A 19,905-nucleotide genomic window follows, 5' to 3' on the forward strand; every position below is an offset into this window, starting at 1 on the left:
AAATTGTTCTGAAGGGATTCAGGCGTGGTAACATTTATGAAGCTAAGCTTTCAACAAGTTCTGATGGTTCTGCAATCTGTTTAGTGAGTAGAGCCTCAACTGAAGAAAGCTGGAATTGGCACAAGAAACTCTCTCATTTAAACTTCAACAAGATAAATGAACTGATCAAGAAAGATCTTGTGAGAGGACTGCCAAAATCAGTGTTTGTTCCTGATGGTCTTTGTGACTCATGTCAGAAGGCTAAACAAAGAAAATCTTCATTCAAGAGCAAGACTGAATCATCAATTCTTGAGCCTTATTATCTACTTCATGTTGATCTATTTGGTCCAGTGAATGTCATGTCTATTGCAAAGAAGAAATATGCGTTGGTCATAGTAGATGAGTTCACCAGATACACATGGGTGTATTTCTTGCACACAAAAAGTGAAACTGCATCTATCCTGATTGATCATGTCAAACATCTGGATAAATTGATCAAAGATTCTGTGAAAATTTTGAGGAGTGATAATGGCACTGAATTCAAGAATCTGATAATGGAAGAGTTCTGCAAAAATCATGGAATAAAGCAGGAATTTTCTGCTCCTGGAACTCCACAGCAAAATGGAGTTGTTGAAAGGAAGAATAGAACTCTCATTGAAGCTGCACGAACAATGCTTGAAGAAGCAAAGCTTCCAACCTATTTCTGGGCTGAAGCTGTGCAGACTGCTTGTTTTACTCAAAATGCAACACTCATTAACAAGCATGGAAAAACACCATATGAGATGGTGAAGAACAAGAAGCCAAATCTCAAATACTTTCATGTATTTGGATGTAAGTGTTTTGTTCTCAAGACTCATCCTGAACAGCTATCCAAGTTTGATCTAAAAGCTGATGAGGGAATCTTTGTTGGATATCCACTTTCTACAAAAGCCTTCAGAGTCTATAATTTGAGAACAAAAGTGGTCCTGGAATCTATCAATGTCTCTTTTGATGACAAGAAGATCACTGGACTTGAAGATTGCATTGATCATGATCAGCTGAGATTTGAAAATGAAGATTCATATTCTGATACCTCAAGTCCTGAAAGTCTAAGTCCTGATACTGTAAATTCTGATGGATTAAACTCTGATGTTATTAAAACTGTGGTGACTACGTCAAAGGAAGATGCACCAATGCAGGGGGAGCATACTCAAGATATTATCACATCTCAAGAAGCATCAGAACATACATCTGGCTCTTCAAATTCTGATTCATCAAGTTCTGATAAGCCAAGTACTGACAGTACTGAAAATCTAAATACTGAAGGATCCAACTCAGAGAGCATAGTTTCAGGGGGAGCATCAGAAAATGAAATCGAAGACAGCATGAATCATGGGGGAGCATCCAGTTCTAGGGAAAATCTTCCATCTGCAAGGAAGTGGACAAAATCACATACACCTGATTTGATAATTGGAAATCCTGAGGCAGGTGTCAGAACTAGAACAGGTACTTCGAATGAATGTCTTTACAATTCTTTTATCTCTCAGTCTGAGCCAAAGAAAGTGGAAGAAGCTCTTCAAGATGCTGATTGGGTGCAAGCAATGCAGGAAGAGTTGAATGAATTTGAAAGAAACAAAGTCTGGACCTTAGTGCCAAGACCTAAGAATAGATCGGTTGTTGGTACAAAGTGGGTATTCAGAAACAAAACTGACAGTGATGGCATAATTGTAAGGAACAAGGCAAGGCTGGTTGCAAAAGGATATTCTCAACAGGAGGGAGTTGACTATGATGAAACATTTGCGCCAGTTGCTAGGTTAGAAGCCATAAGGATATTCATGGCTTATGCTGCTCACAAAAAGTTTACTGTCTTTCAAATGGATGTGAAAAGTGCTTTTCTCAATGGAGAATTGGAAGAGGAAGTATATGTTGAACAACCTCCAGGCTTTGTAGATTCCAAACATCCAGATTATGTCTACAGGCTTGATAAAGCACTTTATGGACTTAAGCAAGCTCCTAGAGCATGGTATGAGACTTTAGCTCAGTTTCTTCTGGAAAGTGGATTCAACAGAGGAACTATTGACAAAACACTGTTCTATCTCAACCATGGCAAGGACTTACTTTTGATCCAGATTTATGTTGATGATATTATTTTTGGGTCTCCAAATGACAAACTTTGCAAAAAGTTTGCCAAACTAATGCAGTCAAGATATCAGATGAGTATGATGGGAGAACTTAGTTATTTTCTGGGCCTTCAAGTCAAGCAGAGTGAAGAAGGAACTTTTATTTGTCAATCTAAGTATACCAGAAACTTGCTGAAGAAATTTGGAATGCAAGACTGTTCAAGTGCATCCACTCCCATGGCCACTGCAACAAAACTGGATAAGGATACTGGTAATTCAGTAGATATCACTGATTACAGAGGTATGATTGGCTCACTTCTCTATCTAACTGCTAGTAGACCAGATATCATGTTTGCTACCTGTCTTTGTGCAAGATTTCAAGCAGATCCAAGAGAACCTCACTTAACAGCTGTAAAAAGAATCTTTAAGTATCTTAAAGGAACAGCTGATCTAGGATTATGGTATCCTAGAGAATCAGATTTTAAATTAATAGGTTACTCAGATGCAGATTTTGCAGGTTGCAAAATTGACAGGAAAAGCACAAGTGGTAGCTGCCAATTTCTTGGAGGCAGGTTGGTTTCTTGGTATAGCAAGAAACAAAAGTCAATTTCCACATCAACTGCAGAAGCAGAGTATATTGCTGCAGGAAGCTGCTGTGCACAGATTCTTTGGATGAAGAATCAGTTACTGGATTATGGGTTAACATATTTCAAAATCCCTATTTACTGTGATAATCAAAGTGCTATTGCTATGACAGGTAATCCAGTTCAACACTCTATGACAAAGCACATCAGCATCAGGTACCATTTCATCAGGGAACATGTGGATGAAGGTACAGTGGAATTGCATTTTGTTCCCACAGATCAACAAGTAGCAGATATCTTCACAAAACCACTATGTGAAGCTACCTTTACAAAATTGGTAAATGAACTTGGAATGATTTCAGGTTCTTTCTCTAAATCTGCTTAAACTTGTTCTATGTTATCAGACTTTATGATCAGTATTTACAGAATTAATCTCTTTGTATATTCTGTGCATTAATTGATAAATGTTTTTAAGTACTGACTGTTGTCTGATACATATCTCTTAACTCTAATAAGTGATATATCTGTTTAAGTAATCATTCGATCCTATGAGGATAATTGTGCTAGATACTGACCTACTAGTCTTCAATAAACAAATGATCCCATGAAAGAAGTAATTATTTCTGTGGAAATCTTATGACACAAGCAAATTCTGATACTTGAGCTTAGTTTAGTTTACTTTATTCATCTTATTACTAAGTCCAAAATTAGAATAATGCTACTCATCTGTTTAAGTTCTGATTCTAGTAAAACTGCTGAATGTACTAAGTGCTGATAAACCTCACTTATCAAAAGAAAAGAAAAAAAAATCAAAGAATAATATCAGGTACTCCTTTGAGATCTAGAGTAAAAATGTGAATGGGACGACCCAAGTGCATAGCTGGTATTAAGTAAATATGCATTAGAAAAGCAAAATATTTTTCTTTCACTGTAGAGGAGGTGAATACAGTGTTTATTACAATCAAATCAAACTTCAAGAACTTATGTAACAGAAAACAAACTTTATTGAAACAATAAACTCTGTTACAATCTGGAACTGTTATCTCTCAGTGATGAACAAAATATCACGAGAGCTGCTAGGGTTACAGTAAATAATATTCTCGATAATGATAACACTTATAGTGTAAACCCTATGTCTGTGTTTATATATTACACAGTTACAAGATAATCGCTAATTGATATGGAATATAATTCTGCTTCCTAATATATATCAATCAGATATCTTTCCTTCCAAGTATTCCATTCTTTACGGAATTCCTTCTTCATGCATATCTCTTCTTATGTTTATCTTGATCTTCTTAACTTTAATCAGCTACTGTCCTTATCTGATCGTCCTTCAGCACTTAAGTTCTGATATCTATCTCCTGATGCTTATCTCCTGATAACATAAGTACTGATATCCCTTAAGTTCTGACGTCCAGTATAAGTACTGATCAGTTAAGTACTGATTTGTTCTGTTCAAATAAGATCTGAAATCTAAACATAAAACATATTAGCCATGACATTATCAAATATATCTAACAATCTCCCCCAACTTGTAAATTATCAAAATATACAAGTTTAACAGATATTTGATGATGTCAAAAACATTAAGTACAAATGCATGAAAAATAGACAAGATAACTACAACTTACAGTCCTTAAAGCTTTTACCAATTCAACTTCTGATAACAACTTTAGTCTGTATACACATCAGAATTTAAGTAGTTGTAGATCTTTGACTTGGCTTCATCATTTTCTGATCTCTCTGATGTCAGGAGTTGTTCTGAGATAATTCTTCAACAAACATTTCTCAGCATATCTGAGTTCATCAATCATTCTCCGTTTGACATCTTTAAGCTCTGCAGTATCTTCACCAGTTTGAAATATTGCAGCTCTGAGATCATTAATCTTTGCTCTTCTCAACTCCCGATCTAGTCTTATGACATAAGCTTTGTTAGACTCTAGATTGAATTCAAGCCCCTTAATACCAAGATATGTTCTGATCTGTGCAGTATTAGGCTTCATATCAACAATATCACCATTGTGATTTCTGTACTTTGGAACATATATGCTGTCAGACTTAACAGAATAAAGTCTTTTCTGTCTCTGAATCTGTTCTTTCAAATAATTTGCAGCAGTCCCTGTCAATCTGTCATCCACTTGAAGTAAGAATAATACATGCTCCAATTCTTCAAAATACTTCAATGGAATGGCATTTTGTCTTATATGATAAACCCTACCATCTGTCATGAAATACAACAAGATGTGTTCCTTCAAGTAGGTATGGTAAACCATTTGTACAGATTCCAATTGATTTAATCTTTCAGGAGTTGCTCCAATTCCTGGTTCACACAAGGAAGTTGGATCATTGGTAGTGTTGTGTACTCTTCTTTCATCAGCACTTCCCAATCCAGTTTTATCTCTTGCTTCCTTTCCAGTAACTACTCTAGCTTCAAAACGACTTGCAGTAGTCTTCAAAGGTTGAGTTTGTTTTGCTTTAGTGAATCCTGGTAGGAGTGTATTTGATCTTCCTTCTGATATCAAGTTAACTTGAGCTGTGTCAGAGGTTACTTGCTTCTTTTGAATATCAGAACTTTTAATTTCTTGACTCTGAACAACTTGAGCTGTGTCAGAGGTTGTTTTAAGAACTTTTCTTGAAGTCAGAGCAAGATTATCTTTGTCATCAGTAATTTCTTCATCTTCAGGAGGTACATAGACTTTAACAGGTTCACCAACCTTTTCTTTACCCTTGGATCTTGGGTCTATCTTTGGTTGTGATTTAGCAAATGTTGCTTCAGTTTGTGCCTTTTCTTTAATCACAATACCTTTCAGTTTTGGAAGTGACTTTTTACCAGAAGCTTCAGATTTAGATGTGACTTTCTCTGATTTAAGTCTAGCTTCTTCTTCCTTTAAACTTTCCAAGTCCATTCCTGGATTTTCTTGAAGAAATAACTGTCTTGACATTTCTTCATCAAGATCTAGAAGTTCATCAGAATTTATTCTTTTACCAGTATCAGAACTTAATCTCTTCCCAGTATCAGAACTTATCCTGTGACTTGTAATTTCAGCATTTCTTGATGAGAATCTTTTACTTTGACTATGACCTCCACCCATTCCAGAGTTTCCTTGGTCATCTTTTTCATCATCCTTTCCTTGCAGTGTCTTGTCATCCTTGCATTTGGACTTAATCACTTTCTCCCCCTTTTTGGCATCAGCAGGAAGTAGAAGAGAGATAAGCAATTCCACTGAAGATTGGATTTCTGTCAGTTGTGATTGCTGAGAAGCTTGATTTTGCAGAATTTTATCAATCTGTGCTTGTTGGCGATCTTGAGTCTTCTCAATATAAGCAATCCTGTCCATAGATGGTTGAAAGAACTTTTTCTTATCAAGTTTCCAAACTTGTTCTTGTTTGGTAAAGTTCTCCTGAATCTTGTGTATTTCGGCATGAGTAATTGAATGAAGACCTTGTAGATTTTTAGTACTCAATGCAGTGACACGAAGCTGAGCTTTGAAATCATCAGAATTTAACATTTCATCAGCTTTAGTAAAGTGCTCAGTAAGATGTAACGCAGATGGAATACATGAGACTGAGTTCCATTCCTTAGTCCACTCCTGTCCTGCAGGAGTTTCACTCCAAGGCACTGGTGGTTCCTTTGTAACATACTTCTTTACTAGTTCAGACTTTGAAAGAGGAATTTGTCCTGAAGGACTTGCTGCATCAGTATTTGCAGTTGGAGCAGCATCACCAGTATCCCCAGCATGTGCAGCATCAGAACTTATAGAATCAGTATCATCTGATATAATAGTAGTGTGAGTAGCAATGGAGGCGTCAGCATCCTCTAATTGCTGATCTGATGCTAAGTTCTGATCAACAGCCAAATCCTGATGCTCACCTAAAGTCTGATCATCAGTGTCTAGATGCAGAGAAGGTGACTTAGATAATTCCGGAGTTTTAATAGCATCAGTAACAGTTGTTGGCAAAAGATTTGTTGTTGTTGGAGCTTCTAAGAAAATTACTCCAGGCACAACTAAGTGTTGATCAGCATTATCAGCACTTGTGCCTTGATGACCAAGAGACACAGATGGGAAATTAGCCTTGTCAGATACAGTTTCCTGAGATTGAGTGGATGGAGAAGAAGTAACTGGAGCAAATTCTTTTTCTTGTGAGATCAGAGATTCCTGATCCCCTTCCTTAGCTGCTTCCTCTTCATCATCTGAAACTGGCCTTTTTGCCCTCTGTTTCTGGTATGTCCTTGGTAATTTAGAGTCCTTGGAAGTGTCAGGAATTGTCATTTTTCTAAGCCTCTTGAGAAGCTTAGATCCTCCAAGTTCAGAATCCTTCTGAGAAATCTTTTTCTCAGCTGCAGGTACCACAGGTTCTGAAGAAAGAATCGGTTCCTCAGAATCTGAGTCATCTCTCAAGGTGATCCTCCTCTTCTTCTGAGGTGTGTGAGAAACAGTCTTTGTTCTCTTTGGCTTGGAAGATATAGGTTTCACATAGGACTTGAGATATGTTCTGAGAGATGGTTGAGAGGTTTGAGGTGGCTGAGTAGAGATGGTAGGTGCTGATGAACCAGGTTCTGATGTTTGAACATCAGGATAAAGTGCAGTGTACTTAACAAATCAGCTCTTCAGGAGTTAATGGCAAATTTGGGGTATGAAAAGAGTTTGGCAAAACTTGGGTAGTTGAAACGGGCTCATATCAGAAGAGAATGGAGCTTCTTCTTCGACTGCATCACCAAAGCTTTTGGAAACAAATGTTCGAATTTTGATGTTAACCCAATTCTCAGTCAGCACATCGGGTATGCTATCATAAATCAAACTCATTTTGATTTTGCAACTGGTATAATTGGTTTTATTGGGGATAGGATGACAGAGGATAGGAATGTTGTGTACTTTGCTAGATTCTGTCAACTTATATATACTTTTTGTACTGATGAACCTCAATTAGTTAGTTCCTCAACTCCACCTTTTAAAGTTGCAAAACGCTACTTTAGTGACCTGGTAAATGCTGACATTAAGAAATCAGTGGTTAGACCATTACAGATTCCTCAGTCTGTAAAACAGATCTTAGTAAATGCGGATCCTGATACTTATAGATCTGTTTATTCTGATGTCCAATCAACTACAACCACCCAAATACCACAACAATCAGCACCTACCACTCATTCTACTCAACCTACCCTCAGGAAATATCTCAAATCCTATCTCTCCACTTCACAGACTATTCAACCCTCATCCTCGGCACCTACTGTGAAGCCTTCATCCTCCAAGCCAAAGAGGACAAAGACTGTTCCTCAAACACCTCAAAAGAGAAGGAGGATTGCCTTGAGAGATGAATCTGATACTGAGGACCAGGTTCCTTCTTCAGAACCTGTTGTAAGTGAAGCTGAGAAAGAGACTTCTTAGAAGGATTCTGGAATTGGGGGATCTAGGCTTCTTAAAAGGCTTAGAAGAATGACAGTTCCTGAAACTCCCAAGGAATCCAAATCAACAAAGAGATACAAGAAACAGAGGGCAAAAAGGCCAGTTTCAGATGATGAAGAGGAAGCGGCTAAGGAAGGGGATCAGGAATCTCTGATCTCACAATACAAGGAATTTGCTACAGTCACTTCTTCTCCATCAACTCCATCTAGGGAAGCTATTTCTGAAAAGGCTAACACACCATCTGTGTCTCCTGTTGATCCAGGCACAAGTGCTGATATTGATGTTTAAAACTTGGTTGTGCCTGAAGTAATTCTCTTAGAAGCTCCAACAACAACTAATCCTTCAATAACACATGTTACTGATGCTGTTCAAACTCCAGAGTTATCTACAACACCTTCTCTGCATCAAGATGTTGATGATTAGACTTTAAGTGAGCATCAGGATATGGCTGTTGATCAGAACTTAGAACCAGATCAACAATTAGAGGATGTTGAAGCCTCCATTGCTACATACACTGTTGTCTTATCAGAAGATACTGATTCTTTAAGTTCTGATTCTGCAAATGCTGGAGATACTGGTGATGCTGCTCCAACTGCAGATGCTGATGAAGCAGGTCCTTCAGGACATGCTCCTCAACAAACTATTCTTAAGTCTGAACTTATTAAGAAGTTTGTTACCCGAGAAGCACCAGTGCCTTGGAGTGAAACTCCTGCAGGACGGGAGTGGACTAAGGAATGGAACTCAGTTTCATGTATTCCAAATGATATTCATCTTGCTGAGCACTTGACTAAAGCTGATGAAATGTTAAATTCTGATGATTTCAAAACCCAGCTTAGAGTCACTGCATTGAGTACTAAGCATCTACAAGGTCTTCATTCAACTACTCATGCAGAGCTACACAAGATTCAGGAAGAATTTATTAAGCAAGGAGAAGTTTGGAAAATTGATAAGAAAAAGTTCTTCCAACCTACCTTTGACAGGATTGCTTCTATTAAGAAGACTCAAGATCATCAACAAGCTCAGATTGGTGATATTCTGAAAAATCAAGCTTCTCGGCAATCACAACTTAATGAAATCCAATCTTCAGTGGAATTGTTTGTCTCTCTTCTATTACCTGCTGATACCAAAAAGGGGGAGAAAGTAATTAAGTCCAAATGCAAGACTGACAAGACACTGAAAGGGAAGGATGATGGAAAAGATGATCAAGGAAGCTCTGGAATGGGTAGAGGTCATAGTCAAGGTAGAAGATTCACATCAAGACAAGCTGAAATCACAAGTCACAGGACAAGTTCTGATACTGGGAAAAGAATAAGTTCTGCTACTGGTAAAAGGATAAGTTCTGATGAACTTTTAGATCTTGATGAGGAAATGTCAAGACAGTTATTTCTTCAGGAAAATCCAGGAATGGACTTGGAGAGTTTAATGGAAGAAGAAGCCAGACTTAAATCAGAGAAAGTTTCATCTAAATCTGAAGCTTCTGGTAAAAAGCCACTTCGAAAACTCAAAGGCATTGTGATCAAAAAAAGGACACATACTGAAGCAACATTGGCTAAATCACAACCGCAGATAGATCCAAGATCCAAGGGTAAAAAAAAGGTTGGTGAACCTATCAAGGTTTATGTGCCTCCTGAGAATGAAAAAATTACTGATGAAAAGGATGATCTTGCTCTGACTTCAAGAAAAGTTCTTAAAACAACCTCTGACATGGCTCAAGTTGTTCAGAGTCAAGAAATTGTAAGTTCCGATTTTCAGAAGAAGCAAGTAACCTCTGACATAGCTCAAGTTAACTTGATATCAGAAGATGGACAAAAGACACTCCTACCAGGATTCACTAAAGCAAAACAGACTCAACCTTTGAAGACTACTGCAAGTGGTTTTGAAGCTAGAGTAGTTACTGGAAAGGAAGCAAGAGATAAAACAGGATTGGGAAGTGCTAATGAAAGAAGAATACATAACACTACTAATGATCCAACTTCCTTGAGTGAACCAGGTATTGGAGCAACTCCTGAGAGATTGAATCAACTAGAATCTGTACAGATGGTTTACCATACCTACTTGAAAGAATACATCTTGTTGTATTTCATGACAGATGGTAGGGTTTATCATATAAGACAAAATGCCATTCCATTGAAGTATTTTGAAGAATTGGAGCATGTACTATTCTTACTTCAAGTGGATGACAGATTGACAGGGACAGCTGCAAACTATTTGAAGGATCAGATTCAGAGACAGAAAAGGCTTTATTCTGTTAAGTCTAACAGCACATACGTTCCAAAGTACAGAGATCACAAGGGTGATATAATTGAAATGAAGCCCAATTCCGCTCAAATTATAACTACCTTTCTAGGGTACAGGGCTGTGGAATTCAATCTTGAGTCTGATAAAGCTTATTTGATCAGACTGGATCAGGATATAAGAAAAGCAAAGATCAATGATCTCAGAGCTGCAATCTTTCAAATTGGTGAAGATACTGCAGAGCTTAAAGATGCCAAAAGGAGAATGATTGATGAACTTAGATATGCTGAGAGATGTTTGTTGAAGAACTATCTCAGAACAACTCTTGACATCAGAGAGATCAGATAATGAAGTCAAGTCAAAGATATACAACTGCTTAAATTTTGATATTTGTACAGACTGAAGTTGATATCAGAAGTTAAATATTGGTAAAGCTTTAAGGACTGTAAGTTGTAGTTATCTAGTCTAATTCTCATGCATTTGTACTTAATGTTTTTGACATCATCAAATATCTGTTAAACTTGTATATTATGCTAATTTACAAGTTGGGGGAGATTGTTAGATATATTTGATAATGTCATGGCTAATATGATTTATGTTTAGATTTCAGAGCTTACTTAAAAGGACAAATCAGTACTTAACCATTAATCAGTACTTATACTGGAAGTCAAGACTTAAGGATATCAGTACTTATATTATCAGGAGATAATCATCAGAATTTAGATATCAGAACTTAAGTGCTGAAGGACGTTCAGATAAAGACAGTAGCTGATTAAAGGAAAGAAGATCGAGATAAACATAAGAAGAGATATGCATGAAGAAGGAGTTCCGTGAAGAATGGAATACTTGGAAGAAAAGATATCTGATTGATATATTTAGGAAGCAGAATTATATTCCATATCAATTAGTGTTTATCTTGTAACTGTGTAGTATATAAACACAGACATAGGGTTTACACTATAAGTGTTGTAATATTCAAGAAGATTATTCATTGTAACCCTAGCAGCTCTCGTGATCTTTGTTCATCACTGAGAGGTAACAGTTCCATACTATAACAGAGTTTATTGTTTCAATAAAGTTTGTTTTCTGTTACTTAAGATATTAAAGTTCGATTTGATTGTATTATACACTGTATTCACCCCCTCTACAGTGTGTGTGACCTAACATTTATGTTTAACATCTACTCTACTAAATCATTGTTAACAACCAACTGCTAAAGCCAAAGTCAATCAAAATCAAATATTTAAGCCAAAACACATTCACCCCCCCCTATGTGTTGTATTCATACCTAACAAGTGGTATCAGAGCAAAATCTAAAAGTTAATAGATTAGATCTTGGAAAAATGAATACACAAAAAATCAGTAGTATCAAGATTCCTCCCTTTGATAAGGCCAACTACACTTTATGGAAAAAGAAAATGTTGCTGTTTATAAGAATGACCAATCACCTATACATTGGTATCCTCAAGAATGGGCCCTTAAATCCTGTGGTTAGAGTTGAGGAAACCACAGATGGAGATATGGTTATTCCAGCTCATTATGCTCCCAAGGATCCCTCTGAGTATACTGAACTTGAAAAAGAGAAAGTTTCCCTAGACAGTGCTTTACAACTGATACTAATTGAGTCACTTGATAATGTAATGTATAATAACATTTTCAACTGTGACACTGCTAAACAGATCTGGGAAAAGATTGAGATACTTTGTGAAGGAACTGAGGAGGTTAGGTCAAATCAAAGAAGGATATTGATTTCTCAGTATGAGGGTTTTATGGCTAAACCAAAGGAGGGTATTACTGATGTGTTTGAAAGGTTTAATAAGCTGATAAATGACTTGCAGCTTCATGATAAATTTTATGATATTGAAGAAGTGAATTTGAAGTTCTTGCTTACTCTCCCTGACCATTTGGAACAAAAGATCTCTGCAATCAGAGAAGGAAGGGATTTGAGTAGAATCACACTGGAAGTGCTGTATGGGGTTCTGAAAACTTATGAACTTGAAATGATTCAAAAGAAATCATTAAGGGCTGGTCAAGGATATGTACAGGACGGCTCAAGTGCACTAATTGTGAATGATGGCCAGTCCTCCAATGATGAGCAAAGATCTCAAACTCCAAAAGTTTCTACAAGTGAGAAAAGAGCCAATGACACTAAAGAGCAAGTCATACTGGAATTGGATGAAGAAGATGAGTTCTACACTCTTGATGAGCTTGATGAGCTAGATAAATCAATGGCTTACTTGGCTAGAAAATTCTCTAACATTAGAGTGAAGAAACCAAGATTTTTCAAGAGCAAAGGACAGTCCTTCAACAAAGACAGCAGCTGGAAAGGAAAAGGGAAGTACAGTCCTGATAGCAAAAATGGCTACAGAACTGGATCTGTTGATAGATCAAACATAAGGTGCTTTAATTGTGATGAGCTGGGCCATTTTGCTACAAAATGTAGGAAACCCAAGAAGGCAAAGAAAGACAAAGCCTATCTTGAATTGGAAGCAAAGTATGATGCTCTTCTAAAGAAGCAACAAGGGAAAGCTTATATTGCTGAGGGTAAAAGCTGGGATGATTCAGATAATGATGAAGATGAAGAAGTTGGAAACTATGCACTCATGGCCTTGGAGCAAGGAGACTCTTCATCATCTAAATCACAGGTACCAACTCTTACCATAATTGATTTAAATGTGAGTCAATATAATGAAACTGTTGAAAAGATGAGAACAGAAATGTTCCACATTCATACAAGCATGGTTGCTGCAAATGAGGAAGTTAGCAGATTGAAAAAGATTAATGAAAAACTTGAGAGTGAAAAACAAGAGACTGAATTTTTGTTGGTTGAGCTTGATACTGCTAAGCAAGAAAATGCATACTTAAAGAACAAATTAAAGTGTGCAAGTGAAGTTAAAGCAGTATTGAGAGAAAAGCTGGAGAAGAATGAAGTGAAGCTGAAATCCTTCAAAAATGCCTCTGATTTGATTGGCCAATACCATGAAAAGAACAAGCCATGTGCAAACATCGCCATTGGTCTTAATTATGAGGGTTTGAACAACAAAAAGAAGTCTGTCAGTGACAAAGGAAAATCAACCGAAACTGAGGATGTTCCAATTATTTTGAAGAAAGTTGAATCACCTTTGTTCAAGGCATGTGAAGAGAACTTCAGTGAAGAAGAGTTGATCATGAAACAGGAGATAGCTGATGAGGACAAGGAAAATAAAAATGATGAGACAACTCAGTCTTCCATCTCTGTTGAAACACCAAAAGCCAATCAAGAAACTAAGGAGTCTGTGAAGGAGATTAAAGCTGAACAGGTCAAAAAGAAAAAGAAGAATAGAAATGGAAAGATTGGGATAAACAAAAGCAATAATTTTGCTTATGTTGCAAATGCTCTTAGAAAGAGGTGTGAGAATTGTGAATCAATGAATCACCTAACTCATCTTTGTAAAAAGATTGTTAGCAATCCACCTGAAGGAGTCTGTAAGTACAATGAAGTTAAGGCTAATGAACCCTATTCATTCTGTGACAAGTTTGATTGCATTCCCTGCAACATGAAAGTGATGAAGAGTTGCCATAAATTGAGAATTGATCTCATAGAATCAAAAGTTGGTTCTATATCTAAAATGGAAAATGCTCAACAGTCAATGAATTCCATTTTATCTGAAATTTCTCATTCTACTTGTAACACCCCCAGATCCGGGGTCGGGGATCCGGGTCGTCACGGTCTTTCTTTCCACAATATCACTTAACTTGATTAATAATAAATATCCTCATGCTGTAACCCCACACTAACACACACCACAACACGTTATAGTCTCAGAGATGAAATTGAAATAAGTACAAGTCCTTGAATCCACAATTTAGAAGTTATTACAACCCAAAATGATTACTTGATAAGTTTACAGTTATTGCCATTATCTGCCACAAGTTATAATTATACATAATTGATTTCCAAAAGTGGAATGCCTGATCTACAAATAGATCTACCTCTGCAGCTATAGCAGCTACGATATCAACGGGAAGACGCGGGATGCTTCCCACGCGCTTGCGCTGGGTCTGCTTGAATCTGGCCATCTTTCCTAACTGTTGTTGTGTGATGAAGAAATGAAGCAAGAGTGAGCATTAAAGCTCGCAAGATAATATATAGTGTAAACAATAATGCAAGTATCTAAATGGATAACTTACTGGAAACCTTCATCAAGTGAAAGGTAATTACTTACTGGATATAAGCTTAAGGGAAGATGAAGTTACCAATTACTTCATTATACTTATATCATTTTAGAAATCTACTTGAACTACCACTGTTCAAGGTATAATAAGTTTTTGAAGGTTCATTATATAAATGAGACTACAATATAAGACTTGACTAGATTTAATCTTTGAAATATTGTTTAAGGAAATGAAGTTACGAGATACTTCATTTGATGGAAACACCATTATAACTGTTTGAACCTGTAAATGCTTCGGCAATCACCCATCCGTAGCCTTTCGATCGAAATGCTCCGGGTAGTGTTGCAGAAATATCCAACTGGATGATAAACTCATTACGGGAGTTTGCCGCACCGGGAAGACCACTTAAGATGATCAGTCGCAGTAGTGTAACCCCACCATTTTCTACATGTAGAGGAGAACAGTCGGATTTACTTGTCAAAACCGAACCCTGGACTCCTAAGGAATGGACCGTCTTAGCAGAACTTCCAGGCCATTTGGGCCAATATAATAAGGTTGGGCCGGCGCTACTCGACCACTTATGCCACTCCTAGTTCAGATGAAATCCATGACTCTGAAACATAAAGCTCGCCCCCCTTACCCAAGTAGAAACTTGTTGATACGGCTCCACCAAGAAGTCGTATCTAGTTGGAAAGGAAACTCACCGATATTTCCCAGGCGGTGCCTGTTAATGGATTAACTTGTTCCAAGAATTTTACTTCCCGAGTGTTGGGTAAGTAATCAGAAACTCTTTTATCCAAACAACAACCTTGTTACGAATATAAAATACACCACAGAGCAGGATCCCTCGAGTTTTGATCAAGTATTTAAATCCCCTTCGAAAGGAGGATCTTAAATATAAAAATGAGTTTTGGGATATGCCCTAACTTTTAAAATCATTTCGAAGACTCGAAAATATTTTTAAGAATGTCTGGAGTAATGTTGATTTAATGAAATAAATCAGTCCCGATATATTTAGAAAATATCTGAATATTATTATTTAAATAATATTCCCATAAAGGATAATCTTTATAAAAATAATTGAAGTAGAAGTTTTTAAAACTCATACTTGAAATGAATGATAAATAACCAAAGATATACTTATATGAAAGTACGATCTTTATTTGAATAATCGAAAATAAGTTTGATTATCGAAACATTATTCTTTAATAAAATAAAGAATATTATTAATAAAAAGAGCGGAGTCATAAGCCCTCGAATGAATATTCAAATAATATTCATTAAATAAAATAAGCGGAATCATAAGTTCTCGAATGAATATTCAAAATAATATTCATTAAATAAAATAAAGTTATCGAATAAACCTTATTCGGTTAATAGTTTTGAAAACTATATCTATATAAATATAAATATATATATATATATATATATATATATTATACTCGGGAACATCGACTCCCGGTTTAGAAAACGTTCACCTTTGGGTCCCCTATACTAGGGGTATACGCAACTACTCCTTATCTCTAGCATAGGTATTATGCAACTTATAAGCATTGAATCAACAATTAGATATCAAGATTACGAAATAGGCATGCATATATATCATATCAGTATGCTCCAATATATCGCAAGATTTGCTAATAACAATCATGCACTTATCACAAGATAATGCATATACATATATACACCACAACAACTGTATAACGGGTAGAAAACTTGCCTGAGCGACTGGGGGTGATAAAAGGCCTGGAACGAGTCTGGTAACCTATAAACATCATATAAGTTGGAATTAAATCAAAGTCGCTTAAGAATCTATATTTTAACCAATTAGACCCTAACGTTCGCTTTTGCGCTTAATGATTCATTTAAGTCATTCGAGTACCCTCGGCTCCACCATTTTTAGTAAATTACCCATTAAGAGTTTTAAGGCGATTCTTTCGCTAGTACCCTACCAACTGCCTAACCCACTTTACATAATTGTTTTATACTCCAATTACTCATTTAAGGGCCTTAACCAAGGTTTTAAAGTAAGGCGAGGGGTAATGGTTCATTCGCGAAACACCGTTACTTAAAACAGTCGTTTCTCCTAAACCGTACATCGGATTCAAGCGAACCATATATCAAAACGAAGCTTGAAACATTAAATATCTAATTATGGCAATGGTCAAAACCTTACAGTGAGTTCATGGGTCCTGATGTTAAGAACAAAAGCAGTCTAAGGTAAATCGGGCATTACGACGGCTATGTTTACGCGATTACCAAATTTGTACAACTCCAAATCAATCCACAATCATTACTACAACCAAACTCCATCCATACTCTACTATAACAGCCCCAACATCTTAAGATTTCCAATTTATACTACTCTCAATCATGAACTAAAAGCTTATACTTAAGTTCATTAACTAATAATCAAGATTTACTACTTCAAAAACATTACAAAACCAACCCGACTCTAAATATACAATAATCATGCTTCTCATGAACCATACTACTCATAACAAGCTCTTAACATTCAATGATAAGGCTAGGTTAAGAGATTATACCTTCCTTGTGAGTAGGAGTAACTAATGAGCTTGAAATAACCTTGGAAAATCCTTATAAAAGCTTTATCTAAACAAAAACACAAGATCAAAATTTCAAGTTCTTTAAAAACACTATTCACTCTCTTCTTCCTTGAATTATTGGAAGATATTGTGAAGGAATTGGTAGTTTAGATTCATAGGATATCTATATCTATGTACAAGGAACCTTGGATAATTACCTCACTAATTAACAAAGCTTGAAACTTAAATTTAGATTTTTTCTTCTTTGGAAAAAGAAAAGGGCCGAGAGCTTCTTGCTGGAAATGCAAAGTCAACTTCTCAAATTTGATTTTTGTGTTATGATTATTGTTGGCTTGGTTGTTTCCTTTTGTTTTGTTTAATTAACCTTTTACCATTGTAAAAATTGTGTGCTTATAATCAACCAACAATTCCTTCCCATTGTGTCATGCTTATGTCATCCTCCTATGTCATCTTCCCACACTTGTCTTCTTCTTGTTGGTGTGATGACATCATCATCACTAACCTCTTTGATTAACTCGTAATTACTTGGCTAATGATCGTTAATCTGTTATACGGTTCGCTTAACTTTTGTTTTCGTTTATCGTTTGAGGGATCATACCCGGGATCTTATTACTTGGGTTCCCTTAACCTTTCTCAATACATTATATTCCTTTTATGATCCTCTCTTATAATCCTTGAATTTAAATCTTTTTTATCCTTTTACCTTATACTCAATTCTTTCGGTATCTGGTGGATTTTCGGGAAAAATCAAAGTGCTCGAATTTGGATTCTGACGATCTTTACATACATTTATATACCATATAGAGTACTAATAAGATCTCAGAATAACAATAAAAGAACCTCTACAAGGTGAGGCATGAAAAGTTTTCTTATTCAGCATAATCAGCAAAATCACTATTCATAAGGGTTACAAAAAGTCCAAAATTTTGGGGTTATTACATTCTCCCCTCCTTAAAAGGATTCTGTCCCGGAATCAAATAGAAAATAAATGGGGGTACTTTTCTAGCATTGCGCTCTCTAGTTCCCAAGTTGATTCTTCCACATTATGATTTTGCCATAGCACTCTGACTAGCTTGATCACTTTGTTCCGAAGCACCTGCTCCTTCTTATCCATTATCTTTACTAATTTCTCCACGTAAGTCAGATCTGGTTGCATATCCACCTGCTCGTACTCCACTATGTGTCTGGCATCCCGATGATACTTCCTTAGCATTGACACATGAAACACATTATGAACTTGTTGTAGGTTCGGGGGTAAGGCTAGCTCGTAAGCCAACTTCCCAATCCGTCTTAGTATCTCAAAAGGTCCAAAGTATCTTGGGCTTAGTTTCCCTTTCTTTCCGAACCTCATTAATCCCTTCCGAGGGGATACTTTTAGCAGTACTAAGTCCCCTACTTCATACTCCTTGTCCTTTCGGGCTAGGTCTTTATATTTCTTTTTTCTGTCTTGGGCTGCTACCAGCCGTCCTCTGATAAGATCCACTATATCTTTGGTCCTTTGGACCACTTCGGGTCTGAGCATCTTCCGCTCTCCTACTTCTTCCCAGTATAAGGGAAATCGACACCTTCTTCCGTACATGGCCTCATAAGGTGGCATTCTGATGCTGGCATGAAAGCTATTGTTATAAGAAAACTCGATCAACGGCAAGTGATCATCCCAACTTCCTTTAAAGTCTATTGCACAGACTCTCAACATATCCTCTAGTGTCTGGATGGACCTTTCACTTTTCCCATCCGTTTGGGGATGGCAAGCGGTACTCATATTTAATTTGGTCCCCGCACATTCTTGAAAGCTCCTCCAAAATCTGGAGTTGAACCTGGGGTCTCGGTCTGAGACAATGGACGCTGGGACTCCATGTCGCGTCACTATTTCCTTAAGGTAAATGTCCACCAGTCTATCGACCGTGTATCTCTCATTGATAGGAATGAAATCAGCTGACTTTGTCAGTCGGTCTATAATCACCCATATGGCATCATGATTGGCTTTCCTCCTTGGTAAGCCGACAACAAAATCCATGGCTATCAGTTCCCATTTCTATTTGGGAATCTCCAGGGGTCGTAAAAGTCCACTGGGTCTCTGGTGCTCTGCCTTTACTCTTTGGCAAGTCAAACATTTGCTTACCCATTCTGCTACGTCCGTCTTCATGTTGGGCCACCAGTAATACTCCTTCAAATCCCTATACATCTTGGTGCTTCCCGGGTGAATATAATACCTTGAACTATGGCTTTCTTCCAAAATCTCGTCTTTAAGTTCTTGAAAATTCGGAACCCAAATCCTGTAGGAATACCTCATTATCCCCTTATCATCTCTCTCAGTATGGATCTCTTCTCCAGTCATTGACTCTTTACCTTCATTCATTACTTTTTCTTGGCACAATCTAATCTTTTCCAATAACTCTGGATGCATCGAGATCTCAAACAGCTTTTCAGTTCCGGCTCCGATTACCTCTACTTCTATTTCCATTCTCTCGAAATCCCTTATCAATTCCTCCGAAGTCATTATCATTTTGAGTCTTTCCTTCCTGCTAAGGGCGTCAGCCACCACATTGGCTTTCCCTGGATGATAGAGAATCTCACAATTATAGTCCTTGATTAGTTCTAACCATCTCCTCTGGCGCATGTTGAGCTCAATCTGCGTAAATATGTACTTGAGACTCTTATGGTCTGTGAAAATCTCGCACTTCTCTCCATACAAGTAGTGCCTCCAAATTTTTAAGGCAAAAACTATTGCCGCGAGCTCAAGGTCATGAGTAGGATATCTAATCTCGTATTCCTTCAGTTATCTCGACGCATACGCAATCACATTACCGTGTTGCATAAGCACACACCCTAATCCCTTGTGCGACCGACGCGTCACTATATATCACAAAATCTCATT

This window comes from Apium graveolens, chromosome 5 (assembly GCF_009905375.1).
Source record: "Apium graveolens cultivar Ventura chromosome 5, ASM990537v1, whole genome shotgun sequence".
Classification (NCBI taxonomy): domain Eukaryota; kingdom Viridiplantae; phylum Streptophyta; class Magnoliopsida; order Apiales; family Apiaceae; genus Apium; species Apium graveolens.